At 40.9% G+C, this 6,888-nt stretch overlaps 2 pseudogenes across 1 annotated transcript in view; both read left to right on the forward strand.

Annotated features, from left to right (window-relative positions):
• Nucleotides 1-6,888, forward strand: part of LOC102859000 — a 221,142-nt pseudogene that overhangs the window by 120,480 nt on the left and 93,774 nt on the right. The gene's annotated exons all lie outside the window — the stretch shown is intronic.
• The window catches only part of LOC102857780, a 1,333-nt pseudogene continuing 1,097 nt past the window's right edge, over nt 6,653-6,888 (forward strand).

Genomic DNA, 6,888 nt, shown 5'->3' on the forward strand with positions numbered 1-6,888 from the left:
CTTCTTTTAATACTTCCTGGATCATTTAATATTCTGCCCAAAGCATCCTTGATTACAGCAACTCTAGGTTTGAATCTCTTCTTCAGTTCCTTGAGCTTAAGAAATGCTGAGCGAGTTCGGCCCTTTTGATTTTCTGACTCTAGCTCCTTTTTGTTTTCTTAATTATATAATTTAATTTTGATTGGAATATCCAAGGTAATCTGCCTTTCAGTTCTCTACTTTTTTACTTGAGAGACTATAAATTCATGGCACTGATTTGACTTGTGGAGTCACAGAGGGAGACAATGGTAGGACCTGGCTTCTGATTTCAGTTACTAAATTGCTGAAGCAGTTCATACTTAAAGATCAGATGCAACAAAGAAAATAGAGGAATAAAATATTAATTCATGAATACCTTTTTCTTTGTAATACATCTTTGTATTTTCTAGACTATGTGCTTTTAGCTTAAAACTATAGTTGAAAAAGAAGAGTTTGACTCATCTTCTGTTCCTTATCTCTGATCACCTTTTCAGGGTTATGTTTATTAACGTCTAATGAATAAGCAGTATTCAGGATTCTTAATAGTCATAAAAAATAGTATTACTAGGTGCTGTCGTGTCACATCCAACTTATAGTACACCCTATGTACAACAGCTCCGAACCTTGCTCTATCTTGAGCCACCTTCATTGTCTCTGACACACCTACACCCAGTCACTGAGTCAGTCCATCTCACCATGGGTCTTCCTCTCTTGTTCTATCCCTGTACCCTTCCAAGTAAGAGTTCCCTCCCTCTCCAAGGACTGGTCCCTCCTTGTAACATGCCCAAAGTATGTCAGCTGAAGCTTCAGAGTCCTTGCCTCCTAGAAGCAACCTGGTTTCACCTGGTCCAGGACAAACATTTTTTCCTCTTATTAGTCCATGATATATTCAGTACTGTTCTCCAGCACCACAACTCAAAGGCATCAATTCTTCTTCTTTCATACTTAGTCATTGTCCAGCTCTCTGAGGCATAACAAGTAATCGTAAAGATTATGGCCTGGAACAAGCATACCTTAGTCTCCTGACTGACATCATTGCTCTTCATTACGGTAGAGAGGTTCCTGACAGCACGTTTTCTCAATACAGTTTGTCTTTTGCTTGCCTGGCTACTGGTACCAAGAGTGTTTATTATAGAGCCAAGCAAGCTGAAGCTGTTAACAGTCTCAGTCTCTTCACCATCCGTCATAATGCTGCTAATTAGTCCAGTGGAGAGAACTTGTTTTCTTGATATTGAGCTTCGATCCATAGTGAAGGCTACAGTCCTTGACCATCTGCAGCAAGTGCCTCAGGTCCTCCTCAGTTTCGGAAAGAAGATTGTGTCATCTGCATAACGCAGGTTGTTGATGAGTCTTCCTTCAGTTCTGATACCATATCTCTCCTCATAGAGCCCAGTCTCCTGGATGGTCTGTTCTACATATAGATTAAAAAGGTGTGGAAATAAGACACGTCTCTGGTGTACACCTTTCCTGATTTTGAACCATGCATTGTTTGTTTCTTTGCTCTCTTTTGATGACTGCTTCCTGGTCCAGGTCCAGGTTTCACATAAGCACAATCAAGCGTTCTGGGATTTTCATTTTTCTCAGAGTTAGCCACAATTTGTTGTGATCCTCACAGTCAAATGCTTTTGTATAGTCAATGAAACAGAGATAGACTTTCCTCTGGTACTCTCTGCTTTCAGCTAAGATCCAACATTGGCTATAATATCCCTACTGCCACGGCCTCATCTCTGTTGAAGTGCTGTTCCAGTTTTTGGATAATTTTCAGCAGGATCTTACTTGCAGATGATATTGTCTGATAATGTCCACACTCTTTTTTTTTTTATTTAATGGGAACCAATATAAATCTCTTCTAGTTAGTTAATCAGGTGTTTGTTTTCCATATTTCTTGGCACAGCCTGGTAAGTGCATCCAGGGCAGTGTCTGTTTGTTGCAATATATCAAGTAGTGTGCTGTCAGTTCCTGGGGATTTGTTTTTTGCTAGTTCCTTCAGAGCAGCTTGTACTTGCTTCTTTATCACCATAGGCTCCTTTTTTTTTAAAAAAAAATTCTGATTTATTTACAAAGTTTGTGTAGGATTTTTTATTCCACACTGGATCTTTCCCATTTACTTCAGCTCCCCCCATCAAATTGTGTGACCCTATGATTAAACACTGCCCCTCCCCACCCCCACATGGAGAATGAGAAACAAGTGGGGGGATGGGGGAGCAGTGGGGTGAGGATCACCGTAGGCTCTTGATTATTTATTTTTTATGAAATTCCACTGAGTCAGTTCTTTTTGATATAGTGACTGTGTACTTCTTCCATCTTCCTTTGATGCTTCATGCATCTTTCAACTTTCTGTCCACAGCATCCTTAAATATTGGAACTCAAGGCTTGAATTTGCTTTTAAGTTCCTTCTATAAATGTTGAGCAAGTTTGTCCCTTTTAATTTTCCAACTCCAGCTCTTTGTACATTTCATTATACTACTTTGCTTTTTGTCTTCTCATTCTGTCCCTTGAAATCTTCTGTTCAGCTCCTTAACATCTTGATTTCTTCCCTTTGCTTTGGCTTTTCGGTGCTCTAGTGCATTATTCAATCTCTTCTGATATCCATTTTGGTCTTTTCTTCCTCCATCTTTGTAATGACCTTTTGCATTCTTCATGGATGATAGTCTTGATATCCTCCCACAGCTCATCTAGTCTTTGCTTAATAGTATTCAAGCCCTCAAAACTGTTCCTGAGATGGTCTTTAAATTAAGGAGGGATAGACTCAAGGTCAAACTTGGGTTCTTGTGGCTTTGATTTTATTTTCTTTAGCTTCAGTTTGAACTTGCATATAAGTATTTGATGACCTGATCTACAATCAGCACCTTGCCTAGTTTTCACAGCTGATATTGAGCTTCTCCCATGATTTTTCCCACATATTTGATTAGTCTGATTCCTGTGTAAGCCATCTGGTAAGGTCCATGTGTATAGCCACCATTTGTGTTTCTTATAAAAGGTATTTGCAATGAATAAATCATTCATTGTACAGAATTCTCTCATTCTGTCTCTAGCCTCATTTTTGTCACCAAGTCCATGTTTCCTGGCTACTCATCCTTCTTCCTTGTTCCTTCTATTTTTACAATAATGGTCTTTTGCAGTATTTCTCCTTATGAGACTAAATGAGTTCACTCAACATAATGGTCTTCAGCTTCTTTCATGTTATATAGTGTTTTTCTAAATCATTGCTCTCAAATGCTACAGAGTATTCCATCATGTGACGGTACCATAGTTTCTTAATCCTTTCATTTGTTTATTTGGGCTATTACCATGTTATTGCTATTGTGAATAATGCTGCCAAGAACATTGGTGTACAAATATGTTTGTGTCTCAGTTCTGTTTTACTTGGGGTATATTGCAGTGGAATAGCTAGGTCATTTGACATTTCTGTGTTCAGTTTTTTGAGGGAACATCAAACTCCCTTCCAGAGTGGTTGTACTATTTTGCTATCCCACCCACCAGCAGTTCCAATCTTTCTACATTCTCACCAATGTTTATTGCTTGCTGTTGTGTTAAACTTTGCCACTGCTACTGGGGTTTGATGGTATTTCATGGTTTTTATTTATATTGCTCTTAATGCCAGTGTTTTTGAGCATTACTTAAGTTTTTATCCTATATAGTAAGATGCTTAGAGTTCATTTTTTAAAAAATTTTCAAGTATCTAAAAGAATTAGAATAAATTAAACATGTTTTAAGTGATAAACCTACAGCAGAGTGTTCTTTTTTATTTAAAAAACAAAAAATTTAGAAGAAAATACATTTTTACATAATTTCCTTACTCTTAATGAAACTGTTTAAGTATACATAACAGTGTGTCCACACTAAGCTGTAAATTGTTATAAGAAGAGATTTTGTCTCTCTCAGAGCTGCTGGTGAATCAAAACTGCTGACATCTTGTTTATCCCCTCACCTTATATACCTCACCACCAGGGGGTGTTATAAATACATACATTTCCTTTATTGAAAGAAATGGTTTACACAGTTGTGGAGGCTGACAAGTGTCAAATCCAGGATTAGGCCACCAGTTAGAGATTTCCACTGATTTACATGATTGTAGGAACTGACAAGCCCAAATCTGATGGTTGGGCAGCCAGCTGCCGGCTTCTGGGGTTTTGAGAACTGCACACCCCCAATGTACTGGCTAGAACTGTCTCATACCTTGAAAACTGAAAGTCTTTATGGTGAGACAAATCAAAGAAGGAACACAGCTTTGCCTTAGCCGCCATGCATGTTGGATGCAGAAAGTCCCTTCTAACTGGGAAGCTGTTCACACCAGAGCACAGAATATAGGGAGCTTCCACATTACTTACAAACCACTGAGAATCACATCTAACCACACTGACACACACCATTAACCATCACAGTAATATTCACTGAAGGTCTTATTGATAAAAGGTGGTTCTTATGTAATACCATTCTGGTGAGTTGGAAGCGTATTTTCTTTGTTTAAAATGTTTTTACCTCACAGTCTATGAAGATCATGCTCCTTCTGAAGCATTTTGTAGTCCCATAGTTAAGTCTGAACATTACTCTAAAATCATTACTACAGTGTGACTTGTGATTGTTTATCCCTGCCAGTGCTTCTTTTTTTTCTAAAAAAAAAAGGAAAACAAAATGAGTCTTTCTACTTCCTCTGCTCCCTTTGTTAAGACTTCTCTGTGTTGATGTGTGTAGTTTCTCTGTAACACAAAGCCTCTTTGTTGACATCAGTGATGATGCTTGTCATCAGGGCTGGTTCAGTGTAGCATGCCCTTTTTGTTAGTCATTCAAATAGCCATGTCTATTTCAACTGCCCTGGAACTCGTACGAAGATCTCAGTTTCTTCATACTAGTGGAAGAATCACCTGGGTAAGATGGAATTTGCTAAAGGATTTCCCATTTTCATATGTGAGAATTAAAATATTAGAACAAACGTTTAGTTTAATGCTGTGTTTAAAATAAAAAAAAAGGAAATGCATCCTTAATCGGTTGTCTCTGAAGAAAAGTGAAAGACGGTTGGCTGATAATGCGTGGATCATAACAAACTGTGGCTGACTCTGAGAAGAATGGGAATCCCAGAACATTTAATCATGCTAATGTGAAACCTATACTTGGACCAAGAGTCAGTCGTCAGAACAGAGCAGGGCAACACTGCATGGTTTAAATATGGGAAGGGTGTATGCCAGGGATATGTCATATCTCCATACCTTTTCAACCTGTATGCAAGAGCAGATTATCCGAGAGGCTGGGCTCTGTGAGGAGAAGTGTGGCGTTAGGATTGGTGTAAGATCTATCACAATCTGCGTTATGCAGATGACACAACCCTGCTTGCTGAAACTGAGGAGGACCTCATGCACTTACTGCAGAGGGTCAAGAACTGCAGCCTTCAGTATGGACTGAGGCTCAATATCAAGAAGACAAAGATTCTCACCACTGGACTAGTTGGTAGCATCAGGATGGATGGCGAAGAGATTGAGATTGTCCACAGCTTCAGTTTGCTCGGCTCCACAGTCAACACTCTTGGCACCAGCAGCCAGGAAATCAAAGAACGTATTGCAATGGGAAAGTCTGCTGTTGGGGACCTCTCTAAAGTACTCAAGAGCAGCGGTGTCTCTCTGGAGACTAAGGTGCGCCTGATACAGGCCATGGTCTTTGCAATCACTCGTTATGCATCAGAGAGTTGGACAATGCCTAGGGAGGATAGAAGGAGAATTGATGCCTTTGAGCTGTGGTGCTGGAGGAGAGTATTGAATGTACCATGAACTGCCAAGAAAACAAACAGATTCATCCTAGAGAGGGTTAAACCAAGCTACTCCTTGGAGGCAAGGATTCTGGGGCTTCGCCTGACATACTTTGGACATCTTGCAAGGAGAGGTAGGTCCTTGGAGAAGGACATCATGCTGGGTAGAGTAGAGGGACAGCGCAGGAGGGGAAGGCCCTCTATGAGGTGGATTGATTCAGTGACTGGGGTAATCGGGATGGGTGTGTCAGAGGCAGTGCGATTGGCACAGGATAGAACAGGGTTTAGGGCTGTTGTTCATAGGGTCGCTATGAGTCACAAACGACTCGACGGCACATAACAGCAGCAGCAACAACAGCAACAGTGTTCTTAAAGTTCATTCACCATTCCGAGTTTTTCGTTATTCAAATTTGAAAAGCACATTGACTTCCAAATCCTAATAAGAATCTACAGGTAATACATAGTAGCCACTTGTTTGGAGGTGTGTATATGTGAGGTTTTGTCTTTGTTTTAAAAACAACAACAAACACAACAATAAAAGAAGAACCCTAGTGATAGTGAGTTGCTTCCAAGACTCAATGATCCTCATTTGGGTTTCTAAAACTGTAAAACTTCACTAGACGTGCTCACTTGGTCGTCATGATGGTGCCTCCCAGCGTGTTTCTGAGCGGGAGCTGCAGTGGAGAGGTACCGGCTCCTTCCCGGGCCTGCTTCCGGGCCGTTACCATTCTAACTGTTAGATTTTTGAGACTGGAACCCGAGCAGGTTCCTTCGCGGTGGCGACCCTCGCTCAGAGAGGAGGGGGCTGGGCGCCTGCTGATTTGCCTGAGGCTCTGCCTCTGCCTCCTTTGCTTCCACGCATGGCCTCTGCTCTTGTTCTCCCTTAGCGCCCTGAAAGGACAGAAAAAAGCAATTCGGTTCCAGAAAATTCGGAGGCAAATGGAGGCGCCAGGTGCCCCGCCCAGGACCCTGATGCGTGAGGCCATGGAGCAGATCCGGTATTTACATAAGGAATTTGCTGAGTCCTGGTCAGTTCCACGATTGGCTGAAGGCTTTGATGTCAGCACCTGTGATCCGGAGGGTTTTAAAAAGCAAGTTTGTTTTTCAATGCAGCATAGTACTCCATTGTG

Source organism: Elephantulus edwardii, unplaced genomic scaffold (assembly GCF_000299155.1).
Source record: "Elephantulus edwardii isolate Elephantulus edwardi_28Jun2011 unplaced genomic scaffold, EleEdw1.0 scaffold00305, whole genome shotgun sequence".
NCBI classification, from domain to species: domain Eukaryota; kingdom Metazoa; phylum Chordata; class Mammalia; order Macroscelidea; family Macroscelididae; genus Elephantulus; species Elephantulus edwardii.